Genomic DNA, 18,239 nt, shown 5'->3' with positions numbered 1-18,239 from the left:
TAATACCCCAGAAAGTGCATGGGAAACGACACCGCCGCAGCTCAATCCGTAAGTGCATCTTACGCGTAATGCGAAGACGTGGGTTCGTATCTCGGCTGCGGCCTGTTGCGTTTTCATACACTTTTTTTCCATTAATTTATCATTTCTGTAATTCAATTAATTGGTACAAGTAATTTCCCTTATGCTGTCCTTCGTGTCTCTGTTTGTCAGTATTATTAATAAAAATCGGGCCCCTCGGTTCCCTTTTTCTCGTTCACACACACACGCAGGTATATATATATATATATATATATATATATATATATATATATATATATATATAGAGAGAGAGAGAGAGAGAGAGAGAGAGAGACAGCTGCCAACTTATTTAAAAGAATCGTCCAAACGGATTACACATTGACAAGCTACAGACTTGTCAGCAACGGTTGCTACACCGCAGGACGAGGCGTTAGCACCGTCACGGTCTCTTCGGAAGATGGCGTATTGCCAAAGAAAGTTTGTGTGTAGTTCTAAAATGTGTCTTTTGAACACATAACACCTTTGTATTGTATTTATGCGGGGGTTGTTTAACGTCATCGAGGTTGTGGAGCAGACCCCTTACATTTCAGTGTAGTAATTGTGCATCCACGTTGAAGGTGTTTTGTGCTGTGTATTTAAGAGAGAAAACTTAGCTGACAGAGCCCTTTCCGGGCGCCATGACGGGATATTTGTCTTTTTCGGAGTGGTCGAGAGAATCCCACCGCTCATTGGGCAGTGACTGCGCCGCCTTGATGACAATTATGTCCATCGCCTCTTCTGGGCGCTGGACACACGCTCTTGCGAGTGACATGTTCGCTTTGGGAGCCTCCCCTCCGTGATGGAGAATCAGGGGCCGAGCAACCCGGAGGTCGATGGGCCGTTCTGCACGGACGGCGAAGCAGCACTGGCTTCTGTCGCCAAGGGCACTGGTGGCACAGCCACATCGAGAGGTATTGCGGGCTGGGACGATGCCGGCGTCTGCTGCGGTGTTGGCCCATTGCGCGCCGCATCAGCATACCCTGCAGTTTGGAAAAAAAAAGCAAGTTTTCGCGCTTCTTGAAAGGAGATGGTTTGCTTCGTTTTAAATGGGATTATGTGTCTCTCTTTTTTCCATCTGGGGCAAGTTCCGCAGTATGCCGAGTGTGCACGTCACAGTTGGGGCATTAGAGCGTGCCATTAGAGTTCACGCATGCGTGTTCGTGTTCACCACATTCCGCACGGGCAGTCGGCTTCTGCTGCGTTGCGAACCGTGGCCATATCTCTGGCACTTGAAACTTAATCGAGGATTTGGGATGTAAGGTCTGAATTGAATTTTGCTGTATCCTGTTTCTAGGGTGTCCGGTAGAAGACTCGACGCAAAGGTGAGAATCTGACGTTAAGTTTGAATATCCTTGTTGTCCCGCTTGATCTTTATCCTTTGTATTTGAATCACATTTTGTTCTTTCCAATGCTGCAGGAGCTCTTCCTCCCTCAGGCTCACGAAAATATCATCAGAGATAAATCCTTTACTTATGTTCACTGATCGATGTGGGGTCACAATGACTGGCCCATTACCAAATGCTGCGAGCTTCGAGAGTTTACCGTGTAATTATATTTCGAGAACCATAAGATGGAGGTCGCACCTGCTCGTTTTCTTCACCTTGTGGCCGGCACGCAGCGTGTCGGCGAGACAGTTAGCCCTAGTGAAAGCTGAAATAGGCTCTTTCCGGGATTTTGACTATGTATTATGTTGACGTGTGGGGATGTTTTTTTTTTCTCTGCGCTGCCTGAACAGTTGAAAAGTTTCTTCGTTGCGTCCTCACTGGGAAAGAGGACGATCAAGAGTTGCAGGAAACAACGTTTTAACCATACCAAATTCATTTGATTTGTGCTGCTACGCCAGCCGCCCACCTTCGAGCCAAACAGGGGACCCGAAGGAAACGCTGCTATAACCTAATATAATATACACAAGGTTGGATAGACTACATTAGGTTAATCCTTCCTGCGTGGAAAAACTAAGTGAAAAGAAGTAAGAGGAAAGTAAAGATTGAAAATTATAGATGAAGACGAAGGTTGGAGAGCCATACAGAAAATGATATTGTAGGCAGCCCTGCTTAGCATCCGCAAACAAATTGGACTTAGCGAGCGGCTTAATGGCGCTCTGACCACAATGGCAAGTACTTTTCAACGGATCATCGTGATTAGGACAGCACGTTGCCTAATGTGACATTCGCGTACACCTCTTCCCGCCACGACATTGCCGGCTTTTCCCCTTTTTAACTTTGGCCGCCATCGAACGTTGCGTATTGGGACTGTCCTGCCATCAGGTACACAAGCTACGCTCCTACAGAGTACGCCCGCGATGCTGCTGCGAGGTCGTTCACTTCACAGAATCGTTCACTTCTATCCAGGCCCTTTGGTCCCTTTTTGGACGCCTTGCCATCACGTGGGCCTCTTTTCAAAGCTTCTGTCTCGCTGCTGCAGGCCTTACAAGGTTCTCCGCCACCTAACTGAAGTCAGCGACAAGATCGCCCCGGTGTACGGTAGCTCGTCATCTTCCCTACCATCGAGTCATGTCATGCACGTTCCCTGTCTGCAGCACTACAACAGTCCTGCCGTAAGCGCCGAGACAGCGCTCCCACCAGCGGGGTTCATATGTTAGAAGCCCTTCCCGTACACAGGAGAAGACGCCAGCAAGGCGATGAAGACGATGATCGAAGAAGCGCTCTTGTGGTGGGTGTTCCGCCCGTGTCGGCTGTAGTTTATTATCTGACTTGATTACTTTAGACATTCAACATTTCTCAATAGTGATTTCTTTCAAACTCGGATAATCTTCAATCGCCCGATTCTCGGCCAATACGCCATAGTGGGTAAGAGCCACTCTCATAAGCAAGCAAGCAAACAGGCTCCGTCTGTAGCTTCTGTCTGTATATATTCCTTAAATACATTTTGCCTTTAGCTTTCCCTACACTTATCCCGTCACATTTTACTTCTTTTTTGTACCACTGCAAGGTGCTTCATATGCTTCATATGCTTGTACCACTGCAAGGTGCAGCTACATATGCTCCTCATCTATGGGCTCGAGATATACTGTCAGATGATAACTGCATACCTAAGCTACTGCATACAAGAACTTTAACTTTTTCGTCCGGTTGAGCCCTGGATTCACTTGACGAGTCAGCAAGACCGTAAAAAATTAGGTTCTCCCTACGTGCGCGGTATTTGAAATCATCTAGCCTGCTCTGAAGTTCGGCACTTTCTTCACGAACTCTGCCCACAACTACTTGTTGCAGGCCATTAGTTTGGCACTCATCTAAATTGTTTACGCGGTCCTCTACGATGGCAAGTCTAGCGTTAAAGTAAGACACAGTTTGTTCTAGGGCGATTTGACTTTTTTTGACGTCGTCAAGAATTATCCTTAGTTCATCAAGACGCGACTCAACATGTGCAACAATAGTTTTAGCAACAACTGCTAACTCCAATGGTAAATTCAGGTCATCAGTTCCTGGGTTTTCTTCTATGTCCCCACATAATATTAGCAGTTTGATCACATTGAAACAATCAGAAGTAATTGTGTTAAAAAGACTGGGGCATGACGTCTGACATTAAGGGGCATTAGCCTGCATAACCCCCTGACTAAGTTTGCCCCATCGCACGCACATTTGTGTCTTCTTGAAATAGAACCCGCAGGATTCAGTCACCGGAACAACGTTTTATTTATTTATTACACATTCCCATATTCGCTCGAGGATTATAGAAGGGGGGGGGGAGACACCCATTAAAACTTTTTTTTCAAGGTAACGTTATACACAGTGACACCCAAAACAAACAAGATTTCAAAGGGAAAAATCACAGAGGGCTCACGAAACAGTAGTATACAGTAGTTACAAAGAGTATCAAGAAAATGTAGATATTGAAACTAAAGCCGTGTAAAACTGTTACACTAAAAAAAGAAGGCAGCGGAACAGCGCCTGAATATGAGAGGAACATTCATTGTATGTGTCACTCTGTTAATGTTCCTTCAACGCTCTGTTATTATTCCATGGATCGTCGCATCGCTCCGTTATATAAGGCGAAAGTGAGACGTCAAGCACCACAAAGGATGACGCCCCATTGCGTCACAAACTTAACACGTGACTGAGGCGCAGATACTAGGTGACACCATTGCAGGTCTTCGTGCCCGATGAGAAAATCATTTATGACGGAAACCATCACCTTCACTGGGCTTTGAAGTTTCATGAAGAGCTCAAGTCTTAAGGAACGAAGGGCATGCATGCCATTTCATGATATCTCCTTTTTTAACACGACAGCGCGCACTCACATTTTCAACGTAACAGCATGATACATACTTCCTCCGAGTGAGCTGCGACAACGAAGATAGGAAGTTGTCTGTAGTTCTCTACATTAGTAATTTTTTCAGCATCCGACACTTCAGAATGTTTCATGACTTCTGCCTTAAAAAAGATTTAAAATTGCAGAATGAAATACTTTGCCACACTGAATATCTCTCTATAGTGGCATAAAAAACGCTAAAGAGCTTTCAAAAATATGTCTGCTGTACACACGAAGAAGACTTTTGATATTTTTTAAAGCACTGTTAACTTTCTTGCGATAACAAAAGAAGAAAGAGGTTCTGAAAAATTCGGAACAATTACAAACAGTAATTCTGCGCCAAAAGTTTATGTTTTCTTTTGTGGGCTAGTTGTTGTCGCGATGACAGTACAAGTATCCGTCCCTGATTGAAAGCATGTGTGCGATTAGAAGGTGAATGTTTCACTGTCTTTTTATTTTTATTTTTTTTTTGCTGACATCGACTGCGCACGGCTATTACCTTCCTTCAAGCCATCGGCTGAAGTTAACAGTGTGCACGTACACATATATTTGCACTAAGCGCCATAATAGCTCTTGGCGCAAATATCCCACTCTTCCATGCAGCAATGCAGAGCAGACCAGTACACAATTTTCAGCTTCCCGCATATCACGATTATGTTCATGGCAAAAATACGCAGGCATTTTTGTATAAAGTTAATTGCGGACTGCTAGAGACAGCCTTATAGCTGATCGCAGTCACAGAATGTTCAAAATAGCTGTTTTTGAGCTCTGTCAAAAACCCACTTGGGAATTTTCACAGAAAGTTAACTGTGGAATAGTCAGAGTCAGTCCCTGAGAAGACCAAATTCACAGAATCTTCAAAATAGCCCTTTCGGCGCTCCATCGTAATACCACCACTGCAATTAGGTCGATGAAATTCTCGTGCCACCTTCCCACGATTCACACCGAGCCTAATTAAGCAATAGGAATTCAACGGGCCATGTACTATGACGACACATTAGAAATCGTCGTTTAACGACTACTACATCTACACACCAAACTTGAACTGCAGTTGTCCACCTTGGCTATCTAGCAGGTCAGCTGCTTGTTTCTTCTTGTTCACAAATTTCCGTTCCTCTTTTTAGCGTCTGAACCTCTGGTCAGATCCGGCACACAGCAGCGCAAGCCCGACAAAACTTGCCTGCCAGACAACGCACATGGTGGGCCGCAAAACAAAGGGGTGCTTCGCTTGGTTTGATGTTGCTTTTTTGTTACATAAAAAAACAATCACAAATGGATGGCGTTGTTAGTATAGCTCGTCTTCGACTTTACCGGAAAGTTGGTGAAAGAAACAGAGGGATAATAAGTGGTATGTGGACTCTTCAAACTCCCAGAAAGTGAAGCGCCCTAAATTTGACGGCCAACGCCAAGGCGGCAGACGCTGGCGGAGCCTGGGTCGGCAGTGCGCATAAGCAGCGACATAATCGCACTATTTGAACTCACCGGCCGTAAAACTGGTTGATGCATCGCATATGAGAAATCAGAACTACTGGACGAGACGGTAAACGAAATGATAGCGCTACCAGATCAGGCAAAAGCAGCAAAGCAGGTGCACTTGGACATAACAGCAAGATATATTTTCCTACGCCATGGGCACACAGGCGGGGCATGTGCTTACTTGCTAATTTTTTGTTAAGGACCGTCATCGAGAGCTGAGAAATAATGAAGGCACGATTCATATACACATCAATGTTATCTTCACGATGGCAAGAGCATAGAACACCAGGGGAGATGTCCACTACTGCGCTGCCGATGTCAGCGGAAACCTGAAACAGCTGTCCGCTGCATGATGAACACACTCGGAATTGCATCCTTGTGGGTATGGAAACCAGAAATCTCGGCTAGAAACCGCAGGTAAACCTGTGAAACCCGTCATTGCAAAGTAAATCCACGGTTCCTAAGAGGCTGTCTATCGCCAACATAGCGGCTGTGCCGCGTGACGACGAACAGCGACATTGTCGGAGAGGTGAGGCATGGGTAGCTGAAGCTCAACTACTACCCACCCAATCGCCTTGACCATCTTCTGAAGCAAAGCAAGCAGCGACGATTCAATAGCCGAAACCCGACATGGAAATGACGGTGGTGCCGTCGCTTCCAGAAACATGCGAGAGGTTTCAGGATGCCGCAAAACACCAAACGTTTAATGCTCGTAAAAAATGACAAATACTTCGGAGCTCTCAAAATTATTTGGATTTATTCAGGGACTTGTTGAAATGAGCTCGTAAATCAACGACCTTCTTTGAGAGCTGATGAGTTGAAGCAATGGCGAGCCCTCATATGGCAGAGGCATCGTCAGCGAAGTCAACATGAAATCCAAGATCAATACAGCTGAGTTCGTAAGAGCTGTAGCTCAAAATACATTTTTGGTGTGTTTCAAGTACTGAGAAAATTTTACCAGCGCAATGATTTTACGAGGATCATTCAGCTGTTCGCAGTAACGTAGTCTTGAGGGATAAGACAAATATTCCTTCGTAGCTTGAATGCTCAGTTAAAACGCATGTAGAAACTTTTGCTCGAGTAGATCGCACTGCTGATGAGAAGGAAGTCAAAGAGCGACGCAAGGTAGCACGCAGCGGATGGTTATGTCTGCTCCTTCTTGAGTGGAATCAACTCATGAGAAGGACGCGCAGCTCCAAGCTCCGCTATGGCATATAGTGCGTCACCTCTTCCGAAACGTGGTTATGCCAGACATCGAAGTTCGAAGGCTTCCGTATTCTACAACGCATGCAGAACTAGCGCTTTTTTAATACATCAGTCTACCCACCTTGGGTAGCTGCCGTAAATCAAAAGATGACTAATGGCATTCGTGTTTACTACAGAGAGCTAAACAGCAGATAGGGCGTGAAAATACAGTAACATGCACAGCAAATTAGAAGCGAATGTGTGCTACTATTATCATACGCTTCAGAATCCAAATAATTAATAGTAGTCGTTATCCTAAGTAGCATCTTCGATTTAAGAGACTCCCACTTCACAATGCGACAACGCCGGTTTGCTTCAGCGAGTGCTACTGAGGGTCCTGAAAAATGTAATCGGTGAACTTTGCCGGGTACAGGAACACTGGTGTTGCATCAAGATAAAGAAGAACACGAGTGAAACAATTGTTCATGAGTTGAACTGAATTTAATTGAATTTTATTTCTCGTTCATTCAAACGAGGGTAGACTGCGACTAAAGGCATAAAGCCTGACAAAGGTCTCAGCCCCCACGAACGACAGGTTTGACAGCAGATCACACACATATGCACAATTTTGCGCGTTACACCGCGGTGGTTACTGTGAAAATTAATGGTAGCAATGTTCATGGTCATTCGATTCTTCAAATGTATAGTACAATGTACAGCAACGGCTACGTACAAGTAAGCATCTGAGGTTCTATTGGTATGCTAAAATTGTACAATTATACATGAAATAAACGTCAGCGAATTTATGGAGCAATATAGAGCAACAACATGCGCAAAAAAAAAAACAAAAATACACAAACATCCTAATTTTGTGCCCAAAGTAATAAAAAACTGGGAACAGCACGTGGATGGAAACATATTTGTGTTAATAAGAAACCCAACAATAGATATTAAACGAAATCATATGTGAATCCTGAAAAGAAAAAGTATGTAATTCATGGCAGAAACATGTAAGGTAATGAAAAGTAAGGTAAGGTAATCGAAAAGCTAATAGAAAAACGTTTAACTAATTACCTTACAAAATTTAACGTTCTCTCACCATTCCAATACGGCTTTCGCTCGGGTTACTCGACCGAACTGGCTCTCGTTGCTCTAAGCGATTGACTAAAGCTCGCTATCGATGAAGGGAATTATGCAGCTTCAGTGTTTGTAGATTTAAGCAAAGCCTTTGAGAAAATAAATCACCGCATCTTATTTCGTAAGCTTGAATCATGGGGAATTACCGGCCCAGCACTCGAGTGGCTCGATTCCCGGCGATCGCAGTGGCCACGGCTCCCGGCGCCACGCGTGCCGGAGGCGCCTGGGCGGAGCGCCGGCCGCGAGCACCGGCGTTTCCGTATCACTGGCTTCATGCGGCAAGCGACCACGGGACGCTATCGCATGTTCAACAAGCACGCGAAGAATAACAAATGCTCTCCCCGTCATTGTATTATTTGTTTCATGAGCGAACTAATTTAGAGAGACACATTTATGCGCAGGCACAAGCTTTCAGTGCTCAGAAAAATACACACCCAGTACAAAATCTTCAAAATGCCTTTTCATAACATTCAGGCATATGACTTGGAAGTGGCGCGCCGTTTACAGCAGATTACTACTCGAATGATTAAACTGTTAAGGTGCGTGAAAGTAGACCGCGGAGCCACCAGTTTCTTTTTTTATTACAACCCACCAGTTACCTCAGTCTCTCGTGCTTAGTTTAAATAAGCGTGCCCGAGACAAGGCAGAGCAAGAAATTTTGATATTGTGCATTTTGGTCGCGGAACAGATAACGTGTTTCGAGATTTGTAATGAAACCTACCTTCAACAGATAATTCGCCTCGTCAGTGCGTGTTTGCCCTTTATAAACATTCGTTTTCAGGGAGGATTGCTATTTCGTAAATCAAGCTTCAGTAGTATTTGCAAGAACGTACTCTCGTTACGCAGGCGTCAGGCGGAACGTATTGTAGGCCATGCTACCGATATCAAGAGGCTAATGCTGTGTATTCAGTGAGACTGCATGTGACGAACAGATACGAAAGGCCGAAGACACTTAATGCAAACGGGTGACGCGTGCCGACACGGACACAAGAGAAGTGGACAACACGAACGGTGGCGTTCGTGTCGTCCGCTTCATTTCTCTACTGTCCATGTCAGCACGCTTTACCACTTCTTTGCATAGTGAACCTTGCGGGCGACTCTCACGCGTTTCCTCATATGTTGTTTTCCCGCACAGCTCCCGTCCCCTGTAATCCGGCTTCGCGGGGTCGTATGATGCCCGCGGCAGTCGGTGTGGTTGAAGCGCAGTACGAGAGATGGCGCGAGTGTTGCGCTGCTAACGCCAGCTAAGGCGGGGTTACTTGGGCGCGGAAAGGAGAAGACTCCTCCTCTCTGGTTCGGAAACGGGCAGCTGCACGGACGTTCTGCGAGTGCGCCGATCCATGCTTCTGCGACACCATCACGAGAGGCCTCATTCGAACGCGCCACCGTTCGCGTGAGTGTAGGCACCAACGACCAGGCGCTGGGATCCAGCATGGGCGAACATATTCGCTCGTTATTCGATCGCGGTTAGTCGTACTTCCCACATTTGTCGCGCTCCCATCGGCATGTTTTGTGGATAGCAACTCGACTAGCAGGCATTAGTCTATGAAAGGTACAATGAAGGTGTCCTTGTGATTCTTTGCACTACTGTGTTGTCGTTCCTTGGTACGAAGAGCACGGGTAAGAACCCCACAACCTTTACCAACTAGCTCAACTTTCTGTCGGTCTAAGCTTCATCTCTAGTACTCTGAGTCCTTTTCCTTGCAGTCCTACACGGCGTTCGTGTCGTCTACTTTTCTTGGTGTCTGCACGCGTTACCCCTTCTTTGCATTATGAATCCTTACCAACTAGCTTAGCTTTATGTCTTTCTAAGCTCATCTCTAGTACTGTGAGCCGTTTTCCTTGTTCTCCTACAACGCCGTTCGTGTTGTTCACTTCTCAAGTGACCGCGTCTGCACGCCTTACCCATTCCTTGAATTATGAATCCTTACCAACTTGCTCAGCTTTCTTGCTCCGACCAAGCAAGCTTATTAGAGTCACGCCTAAGTACTTGTATTGGGAAACTTCTAATACAGGCTCGGTTATGGAGCTGATAAGAAAAAAGAACTAGGACATTTTTTCTTTGTGACACGCAAAAGTAGTTTTCTCCGAATTCAGCGCCATATCCCAAAGCATACACCAATCATCAATTGCCGAAAGAGTGTTTTGCAACAAGAAATGATCATTTGTGGTTTATATTTTTTAAAAAACAGCACAATCGTCCGCAAACATTCTTACGGATACATCATGAGGCACTACGTCCACCAAATCATTAACATAAAGTAGAAACAGTAGCGGACCTAAAACACTCACCTGTGGAACGCCCGAGATAACAGACAGCGCACTAGACGGACAATGATCAATTTCCACAAACTGCTTTCTATCAACTAGGTACGAAGCAATCCACTGAATAATGTACAAAGGTAACGCTATACACTCTAATTTATACAATAATTTTCCATGAGGCACTCTATCGAAGGCTTTCGATAAGCCTAAAAACAGAATGTCAATTTGACCGGCCTGGTCAAGAACGCTCGATATCTCGTGTGCCGTCGAAAAAAGCTGCGTGGTTGTAGATAGACCCTTTCAAAGACCGTGCTGGTGGAGAGACAAGATATTCTTTTTACTAACAAATTTCTGAATAAAACTCACGAATATGTGTTCCAAAAGCTTGCAACAACTACTAATAACAGAGACAGGACGGTAATATTTAGGAAGCAGCCGGTCACCGGCTTTATGGACAGGCACCACACGGGCTATACGCCAGTCAGCTTGTAGGACACCAGAAGTTATTGAGAAGCTAAACATAATGGTAAAAAAAATTTCGATTTGTAGAGCGTAACGCCTCCAAAAATGCACTTGACAGTCCGTCAGGGCCAGTGGATTTCGTATTATCTAGCTTCAATAGCATGGCAAGAACTCGTTACATTCAACTCGTTTCCTAATACACGAGAAACATTCGGCAAGTTATATTTGCCACGTGTTGAAAAAAACAGATTGAAAGTACCGATTAAACGTTTCTGCAATAGAAGTTAGGTCACGCAGAATTTTATCATCAACATTGAGTTTCTGAATCTCCTATTCACTTTGACTGAAGTAGCGCCAGAACTTTCTGGGATCAATTTTAACGAAGACGGCAATAGTGTTGCTAAAAAAGTTTCTTCTTGGTTGTTTTACTTTACGTTGCAGATCATGCGTTAGTTCCATAAATTGTGGAGCGAATGATTTGTGCTTCTTTCTCAGGCGCTTAATTTTTCTTTTGGTTTGTATTATCTCCCGACTAATCCATGGGTTTTTACGGTGCTTTTGCAGTCTTTTTGACGGTATGAAACTTTGAATGCAGAACGTAACTGCAGAATAAAACTGTTGCCACAAGCTTTCCACGTTGTTGATGCTAACGACAACGTGCTCTTCTAAATAATTGATCACAGCTATGTCGTCGGCTCTATTATAATCTTTTACTGTGACTGGAGGATTTTTTTTCGTTTTGCATCTCCGTATATCTAATCCAGAAGAAATATATCGGGTTATGGTCAGAAATTTCAGGTTCAACCTGTACTGTTCCCGAGCTTAATTTGTCAGAAATAAAGAGGCGATCCAGAATGGCATTTCCACGGGTGTGAGCTCTCACAATCTGATCAAGATTGAAAGTAAGCATTAGATCAACTAGAGCGTCAGCCACTACATAATATTCATACTGCATGTTATTCCAATCAATGGATGGCAGGTTAAAATCTCCAGTTATAATTAGGTTTTTGTGCCGGAAGTCCATTGCCTTGCTGTCCTACACGGCGTTCGTGATGCTTACATTTCTTGGTGTCTGCACGCGTTACCGCTTCTTTGCATTATGAATCCTCACCAACTAGCTCAGCTTTCTGTCGTTCTAAGCTTCATCTCTAGAACTCTGAGCCGTTTTCCTTGTTCTCCTACAACGCCGTTCGTGTTGTCCACTTCTCAATTGTCCGTGTCTCCACGCCTTACCCATTCCTTGAAATATGAATCCTTAGCAACTAGCTCAGCTTCCCGTCGTTCTAAGCTTCATCTCTAGTACTCTGAGCTATTTTCCTTGTTCTCCTACAGCGACGTTCGTGTTGTCCACTGCTCTTCTCTTGTTTCACGCCTTCTCTTGTTTCACGCCTCTTCTTTTGGGCACGCCTTACCACTTCCTTGCATTATGAATCCCTACCAACTAGTTCAGCTCTATGTCGTTCTAAGCTCCAGCTCTAGTACTCTGAGCCCTATTCCTTGTTCTCCTACAGCGGCGTCCGTCTTGTCCACTGCTCTTCTCTTGTTTCTGTGTCTGCACGCCTTACCCCTTCTTTACATTATGAATCCTTACCAACTAGCTATACACTCTGTCGCTCTAAGCTTCATCTCTAGCACTCTGAGCCATTTTTCCTTTTTCTCCTACAGCGGTGTTCATCTTGTACACTTCTCTTACATCCATGTCACCACGCCTTACCCCTTCTTTGCACTATGAATCCTAACCAACTAGCTCAGCTTTCTGTCGTTCTAAGCTTCATCTCTAGAACTCTGGGCCGTTTTCCTTGTTCTCCTACAACGCCGTTCGTGTTGTCCACTTCTCAATTGTCCGTGTCTCCACGCCTTACCCATTCCTTGAAATATGAATCCTTAGCAACTAGCTCAGCTTCCCGTCGCTCTAAGCTTCATCTCTAGTACTCTGAGCTATTTTCCTTGTTCTCCTACAGCGACGTTCGTGTTGTCCACTGCTCTTCTCTTGTTTCACGCCTTCTCTTGTTTCACGCCTCTTCTTTTGGGCACGCCTTACCACTTCCTTGCATTATGAATCCCTACCAACTAGTTCAGCTCTATGTCGTTCTAAGCTCCAGCTCTAGTACTCTGAGCCCTATTCCTTGTTCTCCTACAGCGGCGTCCGTCTTGTCCACTGCTCTTCTCTTGTTTCTGTGTCTGCACGCCTTACCCCTTCTTTACATTATGAATCCTTACCAACTAGCTATACACTCTGTCGCTCTAAGCTTCATCTCTAGCACTCTGAGCCATTTTTCCTTTTTCTCCTACAGCGGTGTTCATCTTGTACACTTCTCTTACATCCATGTCACCACGCCTTACCCCTTCTTTGCACTATGAATCCTAACCAACTAGCTCAGCTTTCTGTCGCGCTAAGCTCCAGCTCTAGTACTCTGAGCCCTATTGCTTGTTCTGTTACTGCGGCGTTCGTCCTGTCCACTGCTCTTTTCTTGTTTCTGTGTCTGCACGCCTTACCCCTTCTTTGCATAATGAATCTTTACCAACAAGCTATACACTCTGTCGCTCTAAGCTTCATCTCTGGTACTCTGAGCGCTTTTCCTTGTTCTCCTACAGCGGCGTTCGTGGTGTCCACTTGTCTTCTCTTGTGTCGGTGTCTGCACGCCTTACCCCTTCATGGCACAATGAATCCTAACCAACTAGCTCAACTTTCTGTCACTCTAAGCTTCATCTCTATTACTCTCAGCCCTTTTCAGTGTTCTCCTACAGCAGCGTTCGTCTAGTCCGCTTCTCGTCTCTTGTGTCCGTGTCTGCAGGTGTTATCTCTTCCTTCCATTATGAATCCTTACCAATTCGCTCAGCTTTCTGTCATTCTAAGCTTCATCTCTAGTACTCTGAGCCCTTTTCTTCGTTCTACAACGGCGTTCGTGTTGTCCGCTTCTCTTGTGTCCGTGTCTGCATGCCTTGCCACTTCTATGCATTATGAATGCTCGCCAACTAGCTCAGTTTTGCGTCGCTCGAAGGTTGATCTCTAACACTCTGAGCCCTTTTCATTGTGTACCTACAGCGGCGTTCATGTTGTCCACTTCTCTCCTCTTGTGTCCGTGTGTGCAGGCGTTATCTCTTCTTTGCATTATGAATCCTTACCAACTAGCTTAGCTTTATGTCTTTCTAAGCTCATCTCTAGTACTGTGAGCCGTTTTCCTTGTTCTACTACAACGCCGTTCGTGTTGTTCACTTCTCAAGTGACCGTGTCTGCACGCCTTACCCATTCCTTGAATTATGAATCCTTACCAACTTGCTCAGCTTTCTTGCTCCGACCAAGCAAGCTTATTAGTTAGAGTCACGCCTAAGTACTTGTATTGGGAAACTTCTAATAAAGGCTCGGTTATGGAGCTGATAAGAAAAAAGAACTAGGACATTTTTTCTTTGTGACACGCAAAAGTAGTTTTCTCCGAATTCAGCGCCATATCCCAAAGCATACACCAATCATCAATTGCCGAAAGAGTGTTTTGCAACAAGAAATGATCATTTGTGGTTTATATTTTTTAAAAAACAGCACAATCGTCCGCAAACATTCTTACGGATACATCATGAGGCACTACGTCCACCAAATCATTAACATAAAGTAGAAACAGTAGCGGACCTAAAACACTCACCTGTGGAACGCCCGAGATAACAGACAGCGCACTAGACGGACAATGATCAATTTCCACAAACTGCTTTCTATCAACTAGGTACGAAGCAATCCACTGAATAATGTACAAAGGTAACGCTATACACTCTAATTTATACAATAATTTTCCATGAGGCACTCTATCGAAGGCTTTCGATAAGCCTAAAAACAGAATGTCAATTTGACCGGCCTGGTCAAGAACGCTCGATATCTCGTGTGCCGTCGAAAAAAGCTGCGTGGTTGTAGATAGACCCTTTCAAAGACCGTGCTGGTGGAGAGACAAGATATTCTTTTTACTAACAAATTTCTGAATAAAACTCACGAATATGTGTTCCAAAAGCTTGCAACAACTACTAATAACAGAGACAGGACGGTAATATTTAGGAAGCAGCCGGTCACCGGCTTTATGGACAGGCACCACACGGGCTATACGCCAGTCAGCTTGTAGGACACCAGAAGTTATTGAGAAGCTAAACATAATGGTAAAAAAATTTCGATTTGTAGAGCGTAACGCCTCCAAAAATGCACTTGACAGTCCGTCAGGGCCAGTGGATTTCGTATTATCTAGCTTCAATAGCATGGCAAGAACTCGTTACATTCAACTCGTTTCCTAATACACGAGAAACATTCGGCAAGTTATATTTGCCACGTGTTGAAAAAAACAGATTGAAAGTACCGATTAAACGTTTCTGCAATAGAAGTTAGGTCACGCAGAATTTTATCATCAACATTGAGTTTCTGAATCTCCTATTCACTTTGACTGAAGTAGCGCCAGAACTTTCTGGGATCAATTTTAACGAAGACGGCAATAGTGTTGCTAAAAAAGTTTCTTCTTGGTTGTTTTACTTTACGTTGCAGATCATGCGTTAGTTCCATAAATTGTGGAGCGAATGATTTGTGCTTCTTTCTCAGGCGCTTGATTTTTCTTTTGGTTTGTATTATCTCCCGGCTAATCCATGGGTTTTTACGGTGCTTTTGCAGTCTTTTTGACGGTATGAAACTTTGAATGCAGAACGTAACTGCAGAATAAAACTGTTGCCACAAGCTTTCCACGTTGTTGATGCTAACGACAACGTGCTGTTCTAAATAATTGATCACAGCTATGTCGTCGGCTCTATTATAATCTTTTACTGTGACTGGAGGATTTTTTTTCGTTTTGCATCTCCGTATATCTAATCCAGAAGAAATATATCAGGTTATGGTCAGAAATTTCAGGTTCAACCTGTACTGTTCCCGAGCTTAATGTGTCAGAAATAAAGAGGCGATCCAGAATGGCATTTCCACGGGTGTGAGCTCTCACAATCTGATCAAGATTGAAAGTAAGCATTAGATCAACTAGAGCGTCAGCCACTACATAATATTCATACTGCATGTTATTCCAATCAATGGATGGCAGGTTAAAATCTCCAGTTATAATTAGGTTTTTGTGCCGGAAGTCCATTGCCTTGCTGTCCTACACGGCGTTCGTGATGCTTACATTTCTTGGTGTCTGCACGCGTTACCGCTTCTTTGCATTATGAATCCTCACCAACTAGCTCAGCTTTCTGTCGTTCTAAGCTTCATCTCTAGAACTCTGAGCCGTTTTCCTTGTTCTCCTACAACGCCGTTCGTGTTGTCCACTTCTCAATTGTCCGTGTCTCCACGCCTTACCCATTCCTTCAAATATGAATCCTTAGCAACTAGCTCAGCTTCCCGTCGTTCTAAGCTTCATCTCTAGTACTCTGAGCTATTTTCCTTGTTCTCCTACAGCGACGTTCGTGTTGTCCACTGCTCTTCTCTTGTTTCACGCCTTCTCTTGTTTCACGCCTCTTCTTTTGGGCACGCCTTACCACTTCCTTGCATTATGAATCCCTACCAACTAGTTCAGCTCTATGTCGTTCTAAGCTCCAGCTCTAGTACTCTGAGCCCTATTCCTTGTTCTCCTACAGCGGCGTCCGTCTTGTCCACTGCTCTTCTCTTGTTTCTGTGTCTGCACGCCTTACCCCTTCTTTGCACCATGAATCCTCACCAACTAGCTCAACTTTCAGTCGCTCTAGCCTTCATCTCTAGTACTCTGAGCCCTATTCCTTGTTCTCCTACAGCGGCCTCCGTCTTGTCCACTGCTCTTCTCTTGTTTCTGTGTCTGCACGCCTTACCCCTTCTTTACATTATGAATCCTTACCAACTAGCTATACACTCTGTCGCTCTAAGCTTCATCTCTAGCACTCTGAGCCATTTTTCCTTTTTCTCCTACAGCGGTGTTCATCTTGTACACTTCTCTTACATCCATGTCACCACGCCTTACCCCTTCTTTGCACTATGAATCCTAACCAACTAGCTCAGCTTTCTGTCGTTCTAAGCTTCATCTCTAGAACTCTGGGCCGTTTTCCTTGTTCTCCTACAACGCCGTTCGTGTTGTCCACTTCTCAATTGTCCGTGTCTCCACGCCTTACCCATTCCTTGAAATATGAATCCTTAGCAACTAGCTCAGCTTCCCGTCGCTCTAAGCTTCATCTCTAGTACTCTGAGCTATTTTCCTTGTTCTCCTACAGCGACGTTCGTGTTGTCCACTGCTCTTCTCTTGTTTCACGCCTTCTCTTGTTTCACGCCTCTTCTTTTGGGCACGCCTTACCACTTCCTTGCATTATGAATCCCTACCAACTAGTTCAGCTCTATGTCGTTCTAAGCTCCAGCTCTAGTACTCTGAGCCCTATTCCTTGTTCTCCTACAGCGGCGTCCGTCTTGTCCACTGCTCTTCTCTTGTTTCTGTGTCTGCACGCCTTACCCCTTCTTTACATTATGAATCCTTACCAACTAGCTATACACTCTGTCGCTCTAAGCTTCATCTCTAGCACTCTGAGCCATTTTTCCTTTTTCTCCTACAGCGGTGTTCATCTTGTACACTTCTCTTACATCCATGTCACCACGCCTTACCCCTTCTTTGCACTATGAATCCTAACCAACTAGCTCAGCTTTCTGTCGCGCTAAGCTCCAGCTCTAGTACTCTGAGCCCTATTGCTTGTTCTGTTACTGCGGCGTTCGTCCTGTCCACTGCTCTTTTCTTGTTTCTGTGTCTGCACGCCTTACCCCTTCTTTGCATAATGAATCTTTACCAACAAGCTATACACTCTGTCGCTCTAAGCTTCATCTCTGGTACTCTGAGCGCTTTTCCTTGTTCTCCTACAGCGGCGTTCGTGGTGTCCACTTGTCTTCTCTTGTGTCGGTGTCTGCACGCCTTACCCCTTCATGGCACAATGAATCCTAACCAACTAGCTCAACTTTCTGTCGCTCTAAGCTTCATCTCTATTACTCTCAGCCCTTTTCAGTGTTCTCCTACAGCAGCGTTCGTCTAGTCCGCTTCTCGTCTCTTGTGTCCGTGTCTGCAGGTGTTATCTCTTCCTTCCATTATGAATCCTTACCAATTCGCTCAGCTTTCTGTCATTCTAAGCTTCATCTCTAGTACTCTGAGCCCTTTTCTTCGTTCTACAACGGCGTTCGTGTTGTCCGCTTCTCTTGTGTCCGTGTCTGCATGCCTTGCCGCATCTATGCATTATGAATGCTCGCCAACTAGCTCAGTTTTGCGTCGCTCGAAGGTTGATCTCTAACACTCTGAGCCCTTTTCATTGTGTACCTACAGCGGCGTTCATGTTGTCCACTTCTCTCCTCTTGTGTCCGTGTGTGCAGGCGTTATCTCTTCTTTGCATTATGAATCCTTACCAACTAGTTCAGCTTTCTGTCGTTCTAAGCTTCA

At 44.8% G+C, this 18,239-nt stretch overlaps 1 protein-coding gene across 2 annotated transcripts in view; it reads right to left on the bottom strand.

The window, feature by feature from the left end:
• Positions 1 to 356: 356 nt before the first annotated feature.
• LOC142565849 (neuropeptide Y receptor type 6) overlaps positions 357 to 18,239 on the bottom strand; it is a 175,683-nt gene continuing 157,800 nt past the window's right edge. For both annotated transcript variants that reach the window (XM_075676396.1, XM_075676398.1), the window contains one exon: positions 357 to 1,037. The gene's annotated coding sequence lies outside the window, so the exon portion shown is untranslated. The remainder of the gene's footprint in view (positions 1,038 to 18,239) is intronic.

The sequence above is a fragment of the Dermacentor variabilis genome, unplaced genomic scaffold, assembly GCF_050947875.1.
Source record: "Dermacentor variabilis isolate Ectoservices unplaced genomic scaffold, ASM5094787v1 scaffold_12, whole genome shotgun sequence".
NCBI lineage: Eukaryota > Metazoa > Arthropoda > Arachnida > Ixodida > Ixodidae > Dermacentor > Dermacentor variabilis.
Note: the sequence above shows the minus strand (reverse complement) of the source record. Positions and strands in the feature narration are given on the sequence as shown.